An 18,269-nucleotide genomic window follows, 5' to 3' on the forward strand; every position below is an offset into this window, starting at 1 on the left:
CTACAGAAGCCAAGATGCGATGACTAGGGGCAGGTCTTCACTATGGGGGGGGGGTCGATTTAAGATACACAAATTCAGCTACGCGAATAGCATAGCTGAATTCGACGTATCGCAGCCGACTTACCCCGCTGTAGGGACGGCGGCAAAATCTACCTCTGCGGCTTCCCGTCGACGGCGCTTACTCCCACCTCCGCTGGTGGAGTAAGAGCGTCGATTCGGGGATCGATTGTCGCGTCCCATTGGGATAAATCGATCCCCGAGAGGTCGATTTCTACCCGCCGATTCAGGCGGGTAGTGTAGACCTAGCCTAAGTTTGTATCCCAGTGAGGTAACTGTTCCAAGGGTATGGGGCAGCAGAAGGGAAGGTGTGAACTGGAGTGTAGGGGAAGGAGGGATAACTGGGAGCATAAGCACCAACTCCATGGGTGCTCCAGGGCTGGAGCACCCATGGAAAAAAGTAGTGGGCACTTAGCACCCACTGGCAGCCAGTTCTTCCCCCCGTCTGCAGCAATCAGCTGTTCTGCGGCATGCAGAAGGTTCTGGGGTGGAGAGGGAGGAGCAGGGATATGGTGCGCTCGGGGGAGGGGTGGAACTGGGTGGGAAGAAGCGGCGCGGGGTGGAGCGGGGGCAGGAAGAGGCGGGGAATGGTGCGGGCTTGGGGGAAGGGGAAGATTTTAAGCATCTAAAGCACTGGCTTTCTTTTTGCACATATGCCTTTGTGCACTTACAAAGCACTAACACCTACGTGCAGTGTCGAAAGAGTCAACATGTTTGTGCACAGACGATAGGGTGTTTTAACCTGAATGCTCCTTTAAAAATATTCACCATATTTGCTGATTTTCTAAGGTCCAGATTCCACTTCCACTGCAGTCAATTGCAGAAGTTGCACTGACTTTACTGTGAGCAGAATCAGCCCCAAAAAGAGAATATAAAGGCTCACTAACCAAAACATGTATGATACATATCACTTCATAATTGCAGTTTGAGAGGATGAGATTGTACCTACCCAAACCACAATATCAAGTTCCATATCCAGAGATATTTTTTATATAAAGCAACATTCCAGATTGTCCAGATTTGAGGTCAAGTTACTGCAGTCACATTTGATACAGCCACTGAATAATTGGACACTTTGATGTAGATGCACATGGTTTCAATGATGCTAAATTTATGAATTTGTCATTTCTTTAAAACCATAGGCCAAAAGACTGAAAGGCAGCCAGACATAGCCACATCAAGCAATGTTGCTGATGTAAACTGAATTAAGTTTAGTGTAAAACTGCACAAACTATTTGTATTGGAAAAAGCAATAAACAAAATTAATTAGACAGATATTCGTTTAGTTTGAATCAAGTATGATTGTTTTAGATTTCGAAGGCAAATTTTTGCAGTCAAAAATGTGCGAAGGAAGGCTGTTGCAAAGGAGACACCTGACACAGAGCATGCTACAGGCCAGTGCTAGTGAGAGTAAATCCCCCCACATTACAAAAAGTGAGTACAAATGGGGGGCGGGGGGGAAGAATTACTGATACCCCTCCAAGCTCAGCCCACAAAATAATCCCTATCAGTCTAAGATGCAGTTCACAGTGGATTTGCTTGTTGCATAAAACACTGCACAGATACTCAAAATATGATGTGTGCTGTGTGGCCTCTGTGGCCTCCCTGGATTTCCCTTCCGCTCACAGGGGCTTAGGTTAGGTTCTGTGTTCATGTAAAGAAAGCCAATCTTTGAATTAATCCAGGAGACCCCAACAAACAAGCAAAAAATCTGCATGAGACTCAGTTTGTCTACATTAGAAGAGATTATTTGGCCCTGTCATTTGAGGGAGTCCAGTTCCTTCAAACCTGATGCTCAGACCACTGTACCATCTCCTTCTGGTTGGGTTTGTTAAATGAATTTGTTTTTTCCAAACGTAAGCATGCACTGTAAACTCACTTTCAGCAGCTGCACTCTGTATGTAAATCTAGCCCTTACAGAAGTACAGATTGGAGTGGATTTGAACAAAATACCAAAGAGAAGGAAATAGATGGAATAAAGGCAATTTGTAAAATTACACCACAAAAAGACTCAGATTTCCCCCTTCTGAACCAGTGTGAGGATGACCCTGAGCTTTCAAATTGCATTGGGCCCTGTTGGGCCTGGAGAAAACGGGCTCGGGTAATTTTAAACAATACGTTTGCGTAAAGAAGCTATAACTAATTTAACATTTGTTAGGAGAGGACAAAATCTTATAATGCACTCAAAACTGGAATTTACCAGTGACAAGCTTTTAGCCAAGGCTACAAGTCCACCCAATGCATCATATAAATCATTCAAATGTGGTTTCTTTTAACAGGTATTTTTCTTAAGAAGTGATCACTCATAGTGAGTCTTGCTCTGAATCAGATAGAAAACAAAAATAAATAATAAATAAGGGGCACTTTAGGCAAAAACTATATCTTGAAGCCACAAAGAGCTTTTTCTGTCTGTAGTACCTTTGCTTGAATGTTTTTCTTCAATTAACCCCATGTACTTATTTTGGATATTAAAAGTGACATTCAAGAGAACACAAAGCCTTGTTCATGCCAAAGATAAATAGAACTGTAGAGCCTGTGTTTGGAGATAAGAAACTATGTGAAATCATTTCTTGCTATAACACTCATTTTCATGGGAAACACAAGGGGATCATTTAAAGTGGGTTCAGCTCCCTTTGAATGGGAGTCGTACCCATCTAAACATGAGCTGAATTTATGTTACAGTCCTGCTCTTATTTAAGTGCTTGATGCTGCTTCCATTGAAGTCAATGGGTCAATTTTTGACACTGATTGGCTTCAGCAAGTGCAGGCTCTGACATTAAGGCTATGTCTATATAGCAAGGGAGTAAGGCCCTAGAGCCCAGGCTCCAGCCTGAGCCTGACTATCAACACCAGGGATAGGCAACCTTTGGCACGCAGCCCGCCAGGGTAAGCACCCTGGTGGGCCGGGCTGGTTTGTTTACCTGCCGTGCCCACAGGTTCGGCCGATCGCGGCTCCCACTGGCCGCGGTTGACCGTCCCAGGCCAATGGGGGCTGCAGGAAGCGGCGCAGGCCGAGGGATGTGCTGGCTGCTGCTTCCCGCCGCCCCCATTGGCCTGGAGCGGTGAACTGCGGCAAGTGGGAGCCGTGATCGGCCGAACCTGCGGACGCGGCAGGTAAACAAACCAGCCCGGCCCACCAGGGTGCTTACCCTGGCGGGCCGCATGCTAAAGATTGCAGATCCCTGATCTACACCACAGTATTACAGCCTGCAGACCAAGCCCCATGAGTCAGCCGACTCAGGCCAAACACAGTTGTTTGATTGCTGTGGGGACATACCCTTTATCCAGGAGCGTTCTGCCACTGACTCCAGTGGGGATAGAAATGAGCTGTAGGTCACACAACTTGAAAATGAAGTTGCATCATCTGGAAGACAGAATTTTAGTGAATGTTTATGCAAAGAAATATCTGATCCATGTTACCCTACACATAGCACTGCATGTTTTTACCTTTTTCTAGTTAGGACAGACAGAGACATTTAACAGGCATTTGTGTAAGTATTTTACTTTACATAAATTAATATTTGGGTTCTGATTCTGCCTTTGATCATTGCACAAAATTCCTGCTCCCGTGGCCATGGTTCTAAGGCAGTTTGGGGCCTGATCCTGAAATGTGCTGAGCACCTTTAACTCTCACTGAAGGCAATGGAAATTGCAGGTGCTTACCTCATAAGAGCACAACCCTGCACAGAATTGGGCCCAAATGAAGGCAGGAATGCACATAGAAACTGGTCAAACGTTCATTGTGGCTTAACTTAATTTGGGCCCAATCCTGTGAGATGCTGAGCACCGTCAAATACCACTGACTTCTGTGGAATTTGAATGGATTCCATTTCAAGATCAGCTCTATTATGACTAAAAATTAGTACCTGGCCATGCATTAAGCAGCAAAGCAGAATTCTCCATTACTCTTCCATTTTTACCTTACTGATACCCTAAATGGGAAGGTAAGGCTTCATGTAAGTCCACACTGGATTGGAAGGTATCATTTCCAGCCCGAAAAGACATATTCATGCTAGCTCTGATTGAGCTAGTGTGCTAAATATAGAAGTGTAGCCATGTTGGCAGGAGGGGCTAGCTGCCCCGATCCTGTCCAAACCCCTAAGTACCTGCTTGGGGCTGCTAGCCCTTCTCACCACTCATGCTGCTGTGGCTGCACTTCTATTTGTAGTGCCCTAGCTATTATACCTTCCAGTTTCAGAGTAGATGTACCCTAAACGTCAGCCTTGACTTCTCTTTCTACATACACCTCTACCTCGATATAACGCGACCCAATATAACACAAATTCAGATATAACGCAGTAAAGCAGTGCTCCGGGGGGTTGTGGGGGGGTGCTGCATACTCCGGTGAAGCAAAGCAAGTTTGATATAGCGTGGTTTCACCTATAACGCGGCAAAATTTTTTGGCTCCCGAGGACAGCGTTATATCGAGGTAGAAGTGTATACCTGTTGCACCTTGTTCCTTTTAAAGAAAGTGAAGTCAGTGGGTCAGGGAGTATGTTCTATTTGACAGCCATATAACACCCAGCCCTCAGCTGGGGGCCCTAGGTGCTAATATAATAAATTAGTGAATGTAAAGCACACAGCTTCATAAATTCTAATATTCAATTAGATTTTTCCCCTAGTGTTACAACCAGCAATTTACTGCTGAATTCTTTAATAATTTGGTATGCCTAGAGGAATCTTATCTACGATCTCCCAGCTCTGCTGCTACTTGTTGATCATATTTTTTGGACCAGGTAAAACCTGATATACAGGGTTAAGGAGCAAACAGAGGTGAAAAAAAAAAATAAAAAGCTTTCCAAAACAGAATGTATTTGTAAATTCTCTCTTCTGTGTGTCTTTCCCAAATAGGTCGGTACCTCGATGGATAGGAGAATGGATTTCAGTTGTCCATGTCACCGCACTTGCATGTGCATGTTTAGTCCAAATTAAAAACAAATAAATGTATTTAAAATCACCGAGAAACCATTAATGATAGCAAGATCTTAAAAGCAAGTGTGGAGGTTTTGCTCAAGCTATATTATAGGGAAAACAAAGGACCAGATCATGATCAGCAGCAGCATTTCAGAAAAATTCTGGAGAGGGGGCAAAGTTGTGTCAGCATATAGAACATTATGTGGGATTATATTATATCCTGCAAAGTGGAGTGGCGGGGAGTGGAGCATATAGATCTATGAAAGTCGGGGCAGGGGGCAAGTTCTAGAAGCACAACTGCCACCCTTGCCTCATGGCAAATGACACCCCTGATCATGATGCTGGCTGTGAACCTGTGCAGGGGAGTAAATAGCCCCTGGACTCTGTGGCGTGAGTGCCTGTATCGTGGTTAATAGCACTGGGGGTAAAAGAGCCTCTGCACAGCTGCCACTCCCCGTCCTGCATGTGGGCAAAAGTGGGCAGAGTCATCTTCCTGCCCCTCGACTCTCTGGCCAGCACAGCTGCGATGGAGAAATAAGCTGTGCCCGGAAAAGAGCCCTGTTAGTTTCCTTCCCTGCTGGATCAAGGAAGCCGGGACTGAACTGTGACTCTCAGAGCAGTAAGCTGCCCTTACTCTGGGAGGGACTGAAAGATGACAGTCTAATTTAATACTAGCATTACTGCCCTTCCTTCAGAGCCCTCTTTAAAACCCATGACTTTCATGAGGTCTTTTTAGGCTGACTCCTTCATTAGGTATGACTCCACACCCTGTATCTTCCTCCACAGTCCAGCTCAAATGGCTGTAGGCCACTCTGCTCTATGTTGTACGTGACCCTAGTGGGCCAAATCCAGTACCCACTGTAGTAAATGGGAAGACTCTCATTGACTTCAATGGGTATTGGGTCAGACCCTTAGGGCACGTCTACACTACCCACCGGATCGGCGGGTAGAGATCGATCTATCGGGGATCGATTTATTGTGTCTAGTGTAGATGTGATAAAATCAATCCTTGATCGCTCTGCCGTCGACTCTGGAACTCCACCGCGGTGAGAGGCGGAAGTGGAGTCGACGGGGGAGCGGCAGCGGTCGACTCGCCGCCATCCTCACAGCCAGGGAAGTCAACCTAAGATACGCCGACTTCAGCTACGCTATTTGGGTAGCTGAAGTTGAGTATCTTAGGTCGATCCACCCCCCCAGTGTAGACCTAGCCTTAGATTGCAAGATATTCAGGCCAGGGAAATTCTTTGAATCTTTTGACCCATTGCACAATGCTGCATACATTTTCAGTATAGAAGAAATAGTGGTACTGTAACGAAGCTCTGCATAAACATAAATGCTAATAGCATAGTGGCACCCAACAGTCATGCTGTAGGTAAATATTTCCATTGTAACCACTGTCATGACCAAATAAATAATGGCTTATCTTTTACTCAATTTTTGACTTTTTTCAAAGACCTTTTTGATCACCTAACTCACTTTTCCTTCTGCTTGAACCATTGTTACATGAGAGAAAAAAAAGAAAATGGGAAAAATGATCCAATGTCCAACTTTTGCTCAAACACAGCACTGACTTGTATGACATTTGATGGGTTGTCTGGGTGTATCGGACTGACGAATTTGACCCAAAGGGTCTCAAAGAAACTACTACACATTTTTTCTCATGTGTGCAGGAACCCGGGGAGCTTACCTCTCCCCTGCTAGTTTTCCTTCAGAGAATACCCTCTCCCCCGCAAATTTCCAGCTATGAAATCTTCAGCCATTTGCAGTGCATTTGGGGAAAACTGCCATAACGGGTAAGGACATTTGTAGGCCCGCTGTGAGATTTTGTGAACACCAATGGTTTAAAATACCATGCTGACTAAGGCTGAACATTTTGTACTATCTGATCCTAAAAAAGATACTTTGTGTGGACAATGAATGTGTCTTTTCATTCTGCTCCTAAGGTATAACCTTATGTAACCTTGCCAGTGGTTTTACAGCCATGCCTAACTTATAGAAGAAAAAGGCATGATTGCTCTACACAGAAAAGACAGTTATTATTAGATATTCACATCTTTTACACATTGTCAAATAGCCACAAGAGGGCATCTTGGCTTCATCAGCTTTAATAAATATATGGACTAATTATATTATCACATATTTTAGCATACAATTTTTGGGAAACATTGAACATATTGATTCTATTAGATTTCAGAAATCTTATTCTAATGAACCACAAGAGGAAAAGAAAGAAAGAAAACCACTTCGAAATGTTTTTTTTTTTTATAATGCACAGAGAATGCAGGCTGTGTTCAGAAATGAGAAAGGAGACTTTCATGCTACCTTATTTTTTTATGGTCTCTCATCCGAAATAGTTCCAATATTTGAGACAGACCCTAAGAAGTTCGGAGTGCCCTCCATTTCCACTGATTATAACACATGTGAATGGTGCCTGGTACCACTCAGGCGTACTTGACCCCTTCAAGGACCAGACATTTTGAGAGCAACCTAGAGTCCAGTCCTGTAGTTCTGATGGAGGCAAATCACTCATGAAAATAAGTGGCAATTTTGCCTTTGTCAGTCCTGTAGGATCCCTATTTCTTCTTCACTGAATGTTGTCTGTTGGAAAAGGGCAGTTACTTGTAATTTACTGGACATTCATCTAGAATCTGGTTGGGAGGACAAGAGTTAATCTGATTGGGAGGATTTGGGAGGACAAGAGTTAATCTCCATGGATTAAAAATACTTCTGACTTGCACTGTATAAACCACACTCATAGTCTGACTTGCCAGGTGTAAGGCCCCACAGGTCTAGAGTGCAGGTGTGTAGCACTATCAGGCAACTGACAGCTCCAGGCTACCAGTAGCAGCTGTAACCAACTTGTGCTCCATTTGCCATGACCTGCTGTGGACACAGTCCAGGGGAAGTTCCACCTCAAGGGGTTGACAGACAGCAGCCTTATGGCACCTGATTGGCTCCCTGCCCTATATAAACCAAAGGCCATTCCAGGAAGTGTCCAGGCAACAGTGTGGATCTTCTGTAGCTGCCATGGCCATTTGTGCTCCTTGCCCTTGAATTCCTGGCTTGATTTGGACTTTGCCTCCTGACTTGAACACTGAAACCTGATTCAGACTGTGACTCTTGGTATCAACACTGTCCTGGAACTAACTATGAACTCCTCTACTACTCCCAGACTCAGGTTTTCCCCTGCTCTGACCCTTGGCCCTGACTGCTCTTGCTGGGATCCTAACACCAGGGGCTGGCAAGTGGTTAAAGCAAGGCTGATCAGCGTAAAAACTGTTTTTGCGATGAGAACATCTGTATTTTCCAAACCATTTAAAGGAGGAAACCAGGTATGAAATCCATTTTTGCAGCCCTTAAAGCAGAAAAAAATAATGATCAAAGTTGCCCCTTATTGCTTGGCATTCTTTATGCTCCCTTAAAAAGAACAGGAGTACTTGTGGCACCTTAGAGACTAACACATTTAATAGAGCATAAGCTTTCGTGGGCTACAGCCCACTTCTTCGGATGCATAGAATGGAACATATATTGAGGAGATATATATATACACACAACAGGTGGGAGTTGTCTTACCAACTCTGAGAGGCCAATTAAGTAAGTGAAAAAAAAACTTTTGAGGTGATAATCAAGCTACCCCAGTAGAGACAGTTTGATAAGAAGTGTGAGAATACTTACAAGGGGAGGTAGATTCAATGTTTGTAATGGCTCAGCCATTCCCAGTCCTTATTCAATCCTAAATTGATTGTATCTAGTTTGCATATCAATTCCAGCTGGTGCCACAAGTACTCCTGTTCTTTTTGCGGATACAGACTAACACAGCTGCTACTCTGAAACCTGTCTTTATGCTCCCTTGTTCACTGAACAACCACCCTGCCTTCCTCCAAATCATTCTTTAAAACATGCTACTTTTGTGAAGAATTTAACACCAGCTCTATAAAGCAGGGACTGTTTTTCTCTGTATAAGGCCAAGTGTCCAGCCAGCTAGCTCTCTCTAAATGCTAATATAATTTATTTATTCCTATTGCAGTAGCAGCTCGGTGATCCAGATATGGACCAGGATGTCACTCTGCTGACCACTGTACACACACACAACAAAAATATTCTCCTTGTCCCAAAGAGATTACAATAACATCAGAGGTGAAAGTAAGCCGGTCCGATCCGGTACGCCATTCTGGCAAGAGGCGGTACGCCATGCCGGACTGGACCGGCTTCTCCAGCGGTGCTTTAAAGGGCCCAGGGCTCCAGCCCTCCAGCCCCGGGCCCTTTAAATCACTGCCGGAGCTCCAGCAGCCGGACTCGGGCGGGGATTTAAAGGTCCCGGAGCTCCAGTCCCTGAGGGGAGCCCCAGGCCTTTTAAAGCACTGCCCGAGCCCCGCTGCTGGAGCTCCGGCGGTGCTTTAAAGGGCCCAGGGCTCCCGCAGCGGCCAGAGCCCTGGGCCCTTTAATTCGCCCTTGAGTCCCAGGGCTCCCAGCCGCCTCTGCAGCTGGTAGCTCCAGGCTGATTTAAAGGTCCTGGGGCTCCCAGCCACAGCCGGAGCCCCAGAGCCTTTAAATCTTGAAAGGCCCCACCTCTTCCGGTTGAGGCCACGCTCCGCTCAGGACTCCGGCGTACCGGTAACTCCTTTAAGTTACTTTCACCCCTGGATAACATTACCATCATATCAGATACCATGATGAGACACTTGGTATTAAAACCAAGATATATATATCAAGGTGCCTTTCAGCAATAAAGGGACCATTTAAAATGTAGATATAGGGCCAATTTCTGCCCTCTTTTCCACGGATACAGCCCAAATTACTGAAGTGGCACTGGTGTAACTGAGGGTAGAATTTTGTTGGAGTGTGGCCCTAGTGGAAATTTCCGGTATATTGCATTAGCTTCAACTGATCCCTTGTTTTTTACTGGAGGATCCATTGGTTTGTTCCAAAAACCAGTTGCCAACTGGAAATTTTCAATGTGAGTTTCCAGTAGGGTGAATAAAGCCAATTTGGGAGAAGGATCCTAGTGTATCCTGCCTGGGAAATGTTTTGATACTATCCATGAAGTCTATACAGCTGTTCTCAACCTGTGGTCTGTGAGGCTCTTCCTGGCCAGCCACAGAATGACATATTTTGAGAGCCAAGTGTTGGGAAGACGGTTTTGGGTGGGAGGGTGGCTCCATGAGGGGAGTTCTCTCTGAGGACGTGGTCTGCAGAATGAAAAGGTTGGGGAACCACTGATGTAGTACATTCCAAGGACCAAAAACAACAACAACAACAAAATTGTGTGGAAAAAATGGTAAACAGTGAGGTGAAATAATTTGCAGATGATACAAAACTACTCAAGATAGTTAAGTCCCAGGCAGACTGCGAAGAGCTACATAAGGATCTCTCAAAACTGGGTGACTGGGCAACAAAATGGCAGATGAAATTCAATGTGGATAAATGCAAAGTAATGCACATTGGAAAACATAATTCCAGCTATACATATAAAATGATGGGATCTAAATTAGCTGTTACCACTCAAGAAAGATCTTGGGGTCACTGTGGATAGTTCTCTGCAAACGTCCACTTAATGTGCAGTGGCAGTCAAAAAAGCAAACAGAATATTGGGAATCATTAAGAAAGAGATAGATAATAAGACAGAAAATATCATATTGCTATATCAAATACTGCATACAGATGTGGTCGCCCCATCTCAAAAAAAGATATACACTTCTACCCTGATATAACATGACCCAATATAACATGAATTCGGATATAACGCGGTAAAGCAGCGCTCCAGGGGGGCGGGGCTGCGTGCTCCAGCAGATCAAAACAAGTTCGTTATAATATGGTTTCACCTGTAACATGGTAAGATATTTTGGCTCCCGAGGACGGCGTTATATCGGGGTAGAGGTGTATTGGAAAAGGTTCAGAAAAGGGCAACAAAAATGATTAGGGTTATGGAACGGCTTCTATGTGAGGAGAGATTAATAAGACTGTGACTTTTCAGCTTGGAAAAGAGACGCCAAACAGGGGATATGATAGAGTTCTATAAAATCATGACTGGTGTGGAGAAAGTAAATAAGGAAGTGTTATTTACTCCTTCTTATAAAACAAGAACTTGGGGTCACCAAATGAAATTAATAGGCAACATTTAAACCTTTAAAATAAACAAAAGGAAGTATTTCTTCACACAACACACAGTCAGCCTGTGGAACTCTTTGTCAGAGGATGTTGTGAAGGCTAAGACTATAACAGGGTTCAAAAAAGAACTAGGTACATTCATGGAGGGTAGGTCCATCAATTGCTATTAGCCAGGATGGGCATCTAGCCTCTGTTTGTCAGAAGCTGGGAATGAGTGACAGGGAATGGATCACTTGATGATTACCTGTTCATTCCCTCTGGGGCACCTGGCATTGGCCACTGTCAGAAGACAGGATACTGTGCTAGATGGACCTTTGGTCTGACCCAGTCTGGCTATTCTTATGTTCTTGTGTGTGGAGGGCGGGGTGCAGATCTACCCCTGTCTACTACTGTTTAGCTGAAATCAGCTACCCAGTCTGAGCAACTCTAGTTATAGGCAACTGCCCATCCCCTTTTGTCCAGTTCAGACAGCATGGACATCTTGCCTTCTTATTTTGTGTCCATTCACCTGCTGCAGGATCCACCACCAAACGGGTGCAGGCCCTGGGCCCACGTCAAAGGGAATGGCTCTTGTGTCTGGTGTGTAATGCTCCTTAGTGAACCTGGGGCTGCCTGATTCACAGTCATGCTTGTAGGGAATAACGAGTGGGGTCCTGCAGGGATCGGTTCTGGGTCCAGTTCTGTTCAATATCTTCATCAATTATTTAGATAATGGCATAGCAACTACACTTATAAAGTTTGCAGATGATACCAAGCTGGGAGGGGTTGCAAGAGCTTTGGAGGATAGAATTAAAACTCAAAATGATCTGGACAAACTGGAGAAATGGTCTGAAGTAAATAGGATGAAATTCAATAAGGACAAATGCAAAGTAGGAAGGAACAATCAGTTGCACACATACAAAATGGGAAATGACTGCCTAGGAAGGAGTACTGCGGAAAGGGATCTGGGGGTCATAGTGGACCATAAGCTAAATATGAGTCAACAGTGTAACGCTGTTGCAAAAAAAGCAAACATCATTCTGGTATGTATAAGCAGGAGTATTGTAAGCAAGACACGAAGTAATTCTTCCGCTCTACTCCGCACTGATTCGGCCTCAACTGGGGTATTGTGTCCAGTTTTGGACACCACATTTCAGGAAAGATGTGGACAAATTGAAGAAAGTCCAGAGAAGAGCAACAAAAATGATTAAAGGTCTAGAAAACATGACCTATAAGGGAAGATTGAAAAAATTGGGTTTGTTTAGTCTGGAGAAGAGAAGACTGAGAGGGGACATGATAACAGTTTTCAAGTACATAAAAGGTTGCTACAAGGAGGAGGGAGAGAAATTGTTCTTAACCTCTGAGGATAGGACAAGGAGCAATGGGCTTAAATTGCAGCAAGGGCGGTTTAGGTTGGACATTAGGAAAAACTTTCTAACTGTCAGAGTTGTTAAACACTGGAATAAATTGCCCAGGGAGGTGGTGGAATCTCCATCATTGGGGATTTTTAAGAGCAGGTTGGACAAACACTTGTCAGGGATGGTCTAGATAACACTTAGACCTGTCCTGAGTGCAGGGGACTGGACTAGATGACCTCTCGAGGTCCCTTCCAGTTCTATGATTCTACCATATGCTGTGGCTCAGGGTATATCTATGCTACAGCAGCACTGCTATGGAGCTGCAGCTGTGATGTTGTAAGGCTGCTCCCTGCATTGCCGGAAGGGGTTTTTCCAATGCTGTAGAGAACCCATCTCTTTGAGAGATGGTAGATAGCTTGAGGGAGGAATACTTCTATTGCTCTAACCCTTCTACACCAGGGGTTAGGTCTGCCTGACTACAGTGCTGAAATTTGTCACAGCCCTGGAGCAATGCAGCTAGGTTCCACCTACGTTTTCATGCCCAATGCCCCTGCCCATGATGGTTCTGGCATTGTGTGCAATATCTAGCGCTGTGTCCCAGACAGGGACCTGGCCAATGACCATGTGAGTGTACCCTACACACTTCTTGGGTGTGATGGTTTGTCCCCTTTAGTGGCATCCAGACCACTTAGAGAGGAATGAGTCCGCTACAGCTAAGGGCCAGCGTTTAGCTCAAGCACTAGAGGCACATGCATTTAGCTCCTGAGGTCCCAGGCTAGATCCTTGCCCACCTACCACTGGGGTCTGCCGGTATTACATGAGCACAGTGCCCTCCAGTGCAGGGAGGCTGCCTGTTGGCCACCAGCTCTAGGACTCAGGCCGGGAGGCACCTGCCAAGGGCTGCTGCACAGGGCGTGTTTGCGAAGCCCTTTCACTTAACCAAAAGCTGCCTGCTGCTGGCCAGCCGGGAGACCCCCTGGGACCTGCTGCGGCGTCTGTGTGCGCTCGCTGGCACGTGTGCGGGAACTCCAGCCAACTGGCCCGAGGGTGGGTCGGTGGGTGTGTGTGAGAGGGGGGCGGTGATGGAAGGAGGAAACTCCGCCGCTCCGAACGGCCCGTGAAGAGCCGCGGCAGCCGCAGGGGGACACCGGAGTCGCGTCACTCTCAAGCGGAGCAACCTCTGCCTGGCGGGGAGCGGCCGGCAGCGCCCTCTGTTCCCTGGCTGCTGAGAGCAGCCGCTGCGTGCACAGGCGAAGGGGCAGCGGCTCTTATCTGAGCAACAGCGTCTCCCGCTTCCTTCCCCTGCGGCAGCGACACCCAGCAGGTACCGTGCGGCTCCGCGGGCAGGTCCCAGGGCTGGCTCCAGAGGGGGCGAGTCTCCCGGGGGTCGGACGGGCTCAGACACAGTCCCGGCGTGTGGCTACCGCGGGCAGGTCAGCGAGCGTCCAGACGGGAGCCGGTGTAAAGCTTCCCCTAAGACGTGCGGCGTCCCGCGGCTGGGGCCAGCAGAGGGCTGGGGGGGATGGAAGAGGGGCTGGCTAAGGGAGCCGGCTGCCCGGGATACTGCAGGCTGTGCTGCTCCCCAACCGGGGGCAGGCTGTGATTTTGGGGGGATGGTGAGCCAGGGAAGTGAGTCTCCCCTGGCTTGTCACCGGGACAGCTCGGAGACTAATCGAAGGTGGAGGCTGCAAAGCAGCGTGGCAGATCCACGTGTAAAATCCTCCCCTGTGTTTTCCCCCTTCCAGAGGGGTTTGCGCTGTTCATTCAATCGCTCAGCCGCGGGCGGTCCCCATTGGGGGAAATGACCCACGCTGCATCCAGAGTTGGGGGTTTGTCTACGACAAGAAAAGTTAAATGGAGACGCTCATTGACAGCCTCGTTTCAATAGACGGATTGATCTCCGGGCAGGTCTGTGCTTCAGGCAGGAGAGCGGGTAACTAACCCGCTGGCAGCCTACACGCAGCAACCATTGCGTGAGTTGATCTGGAGTTGATCCCTGGGCAGCCTGAACACAGATCATTGCATGAGCGGATCTGGGACGGGGTTGCAGCAGGAGAGTGGTGTTTGGGTCAATTTCCCACTCTTTCTCAGGCAGCCTCCATCGGTCTGTCTCCCCCGGCCAAACCTCTCACGTTTGCGAGGCGCTCTGCAAATCTGTAGCTAATTCCCTGCAGCGGCTGGCTGGCGTGTTCGCTTTTGCCTGCCCGTTAAGTAGGGAGCGTTTGCTGAGGTGCTCTGGGTACCCGCCTGCTCTCTGGCTCCCCGCAGATGCTCGCTCCATGCAGCGCCGGTGCAGGTGCCAAACACCTGGCAGCAGTTTCTGGGGCGTCATCTAGATAGCACAGCTGGGTCTGCAGTGCAGCTGCCTTACCGCCTACAGTGTGGGACACCACTGGGGGCTCGGTGGCTACCCACGCACTCTACGTCCCCTGTTCAGGCCGGTGATATCATCAGCTCAGGTGTTTTGGCTTTGCACTTAATACACTGCAAATAATTCATGCACAACTAGGTAGTAATTAATATTAACCACCGAGGTGGGTAATATACATTTATAATGTTTAGAGTATCAGAGGGGTAGCCCTGTTAGTCTGGATCTGTGAAAAGCAACAAAGAGTCCTGTGGCACCTTATAGAAAGCTTATGCGCCAATCCGTCTGTTAGTCTATAAGGTGCCACAGGACTCTTTGTCAATGTTTAGAGTAGGCGATTGGGAGTCAGGCTGTGCCCCGCCTTGCTGTGTAACCTTGAGCAAGTCCCTTCAGCTCACTGTGCCTCAGTGTACCCTTCTGTAGAATGAGGATAATTATATTTACCCACCGTTTAACACGCTTTGAGATCACTCGGTGAGAAGTGCTATGTTAGTGCTCAGTATCATTTGTGAGCTAAACTTTGTTCAGCTCTTTTTATTGGATTGGATTTCTGGAGAGCGAGACACTATAGGGGGGAATCCTCCCAGAGCTGCAGAAAGAGGGAGTAATATGCACACTGACTGTGAGTCCTCCAGGACAGGCAATAGGTTTGAACCACAGCCCTGCACCAGCACCAGATTATCATTACATTGCCATCTTTTCCCCGGGAGGGGGAAACGCACTGCTTTGGATCAGAATTAAACAGACACAGGAAGTGCTCCAGAGTTTAGGTATTCGGACTATGGGGAAGGAGGCCATACAGGTCGACAGATCAGTTCCTCCATCTACCGATGTGGAATTCCTTAGTGCTTTTTGAACCAGTTATTGTTTAAATGTTTCCTTAGACAATGGAGGAGAAAGAATGACACAGGTGGGTGGCTATATGCAGTCCTAATGTATGTGCATGCAACTCTATTGAACTCTGGAGTTGCAATTGCTGAGAGCAATGCTGCATCTTTCTCAAGCTCAGCTACTACAGTGAGGAGCTTGATCTAATTGTTTATTTTCTTCAAATGTATCCAGCTGTGGTTAGTATCTGAGTGCCAGTTTGGCCTGTGGTGTTCACTGGAATGATATTGCTAACTTTCTCAAAATTGCAACAAGCTGTATATTGCTTTGTACAGGCAAATGCATAGATGGTGCCCAGGTGCAGTTGCCAAAGATCATTGTTTCATTATAAATATTGAAAATGCCTTTTGTTGTTTCTAGAGCGGAAACATTCCATATTGTGTGATGTGATTGGTCTTTTTTGGGCATTGAAGAATTACAAAGCAGCCACTTAGATTTCCATAAAACAGAACAAGACAAAAAAACAAAAAATGTCCAAGAACAATAGGGATGATTTGGGAACAGTCAGACCGTATACCAAACAGCTCATTCTTGTCTGCTCCCAAGCTGCTCATCTGCATAGCTCTGTCTTTACACAGATGCAGACTAGCACATTAGTTGCAACAATATACTCAATCACCTTTTACTATTCTTATTCTTGCATTTCTAGTCAATAGGAAAAGATACCTGGATTCCATTTTAATCTTTAGTGAATGGATTAACACACTGCAAAGTAGTTATCTAATATTCCTCTAACGTGAATTATTACATGTGTGAAATATGATTAATTTTATCTTTGTCTTTTAGTAGTTTACTCAGCTGAAGATGAGAGAATGATGATGGGCCTTTTTGCTTACAGTGGGTTTTCAGAGGGAGATATGCCCCTACAGATACCATGGTGATGATTAGTGGTTTGATCTGCATCCATTAAAGTCAATTGGAATTTTGCAATTGACTTGAATGGGGTAAGGCTCAAGAAGAGATTCATGTGTGTGTGTTTCAAAAATTGTGTTAGAAAATTAAATATAAATAATGTATTTTATAAAGTGTCCCCTCCCAAAACCATTGGGATGCTACTTATTAATTATGCAATAATTATAAAAACAATAATTAATTAAAAACACAAAACTACTATATGACTGCCAAAGCATTATAAAGCAAACAAAGAATAAACTAATTACAAAAAATCCTCAGCTCCAAGTTATAAAATAGCCTCCAAACAAACCACATGCACGATCCATAGTATAACAAAAGTGGGGATAAGTAACAGGGTCACAAGAACACAGGTAAATTAAAGCCTCTATAATTTAACCTATCAAAAATGCCATAATCATTTAATGAGATGCTATTTGTGCAGACTGTCTCACTCTGATACTCAAAGGTATTTAGGCACCTAATTCCCATTGATTTCAATGTAAGTTAGAAGCCAAAATACATCTCAGGATCTGGGCCTTTGTGTTTACAGTGTTCAGAATTATGGAATGATTCTGCTTTCTTTTTGCATCCAAAACCCTGCTGAAGTCAGGGGGAGTTTGGGTGTGAAAGGAATATAGCACTGGGCTCTCAAAACTCTTATCTTTGCAAAGTCTTTTTGCTCCAGTGCACTGGTCTTTTAGGCCTGGAAGTCTCCTTTTCCTCTTTCGCCCAAGTGCTGTCCAACTGACAGCCAATTAGCTGGAAGCACTAGGGAGTGAGGGAGGTCAAAAGAATAACTTCCCACTAAGGACTAGATATGTAAAGATGTAAGGGTACCTAAAAGCATGTAAAGATACAGATAAGATGCCTATTGGAATTTTCACAAGCACTTTGGTACTCAGCTCCCATTGGTTTCAGTAGAACTTAGGCTTTATTTGCATCTTAGGTGCCTAAAATACCTTTACAAATCTGGTCATAAGTGCATCACCTGCACTCTTCCATCTAAAAAGCTGCCATATTCTTACAAAGAAAAAAAAAAGGCATACACAAGAAATTCACTTAAACTTTCTATAAAATATTACACCCAAAGCCTCAGACTTGTTGCCTGCCTTATACTGAAAATAAAATCGATTTCCTTATCTTGCTCCTATGACCATAGTATCTGAGCACCTTACCAGTGTTAATGAGTTTAACCTCACCACTCCACTGTGAGATAGGGAGTTATTATTCACTCCCATTTTACAGATGGGGAATTATGGCCCAGAAAGATTAAGGCCAAAATGTTGGCATGGCCAGTAATTTTGTGTGCTCACCCAGAGACAGCTTGTGTTTAAACTCTTTATCTTCCCTCATTCCAGGGCCGGCTGGGGATCAGGGTGGTCTCCAGCATATACTAGAGCAGCCTGAAGGCTCCTGTAATTTACACCTGGCTCCAAATAGGCTGATTGATCAGCCAGGCATCAACTGGATTTCCTGTCTTTGCCCACATTTCCCTGGCCACAGTCTCTACATTGCACTTGATGACAGAGCCACTATGTCAGTCTGTAGTTGGCTGACACTCAGGGCTGGTCCACACTAAGCCCCCAGTTCGAACTAAGATACGTAACTTCAGCTATGTGAATAAGGTAGCTGAAGTATCTTAGTTCGAACTTAAAGGTACTTACCGCAGGTCCACACGTGGCAGGCAGGCTCCCCCGTCGACT

General features: G+C 45.7%; 1 protein-coding gene across 2 annotated transcripts in view; it reads left to right on the plus strand.

Moving 5' to 3' along the window:
- Positions 1-13,447: 13,447 nt before the first annotated feature.
- The window catches only part of SEMA3D (semaphorin 3D), a 197,984-nt gene continuing 193,162 nt past the window's right edge, over positions 13,448-18,269 (plus strand). Inside the window, exon 1 of one of the 2 annotated variants that reach the window (XM_054017156.1) lies at positions 13,448-13,740. The gene's annotated coding sequence lies outside the window, so the exon portion shown is untranslated. Of the gene's footprint in view, positions 13,741-13,777; positions 13,850-18,269 lie in introns of those variants that run through there. The other variant, XM_054017166.1, reaches the window with a different exon arrangement.

The sequence above is a fragment of the Malaclemys terrapin genome, chromosome 1, assembly GCF_027887155.1.
Source record: "Malaclemys terrapin pileata isolate rMalTer1 chromosome 1, rMalTer1.hap1, whole genome shotgun sequence".
In the NCBI taxonomy this organism is placed as follows: Eukaryota; Metazoa; Chordata; order Testudines; family Emydidae; genus Malaclemys; species Malaclemys terrapin.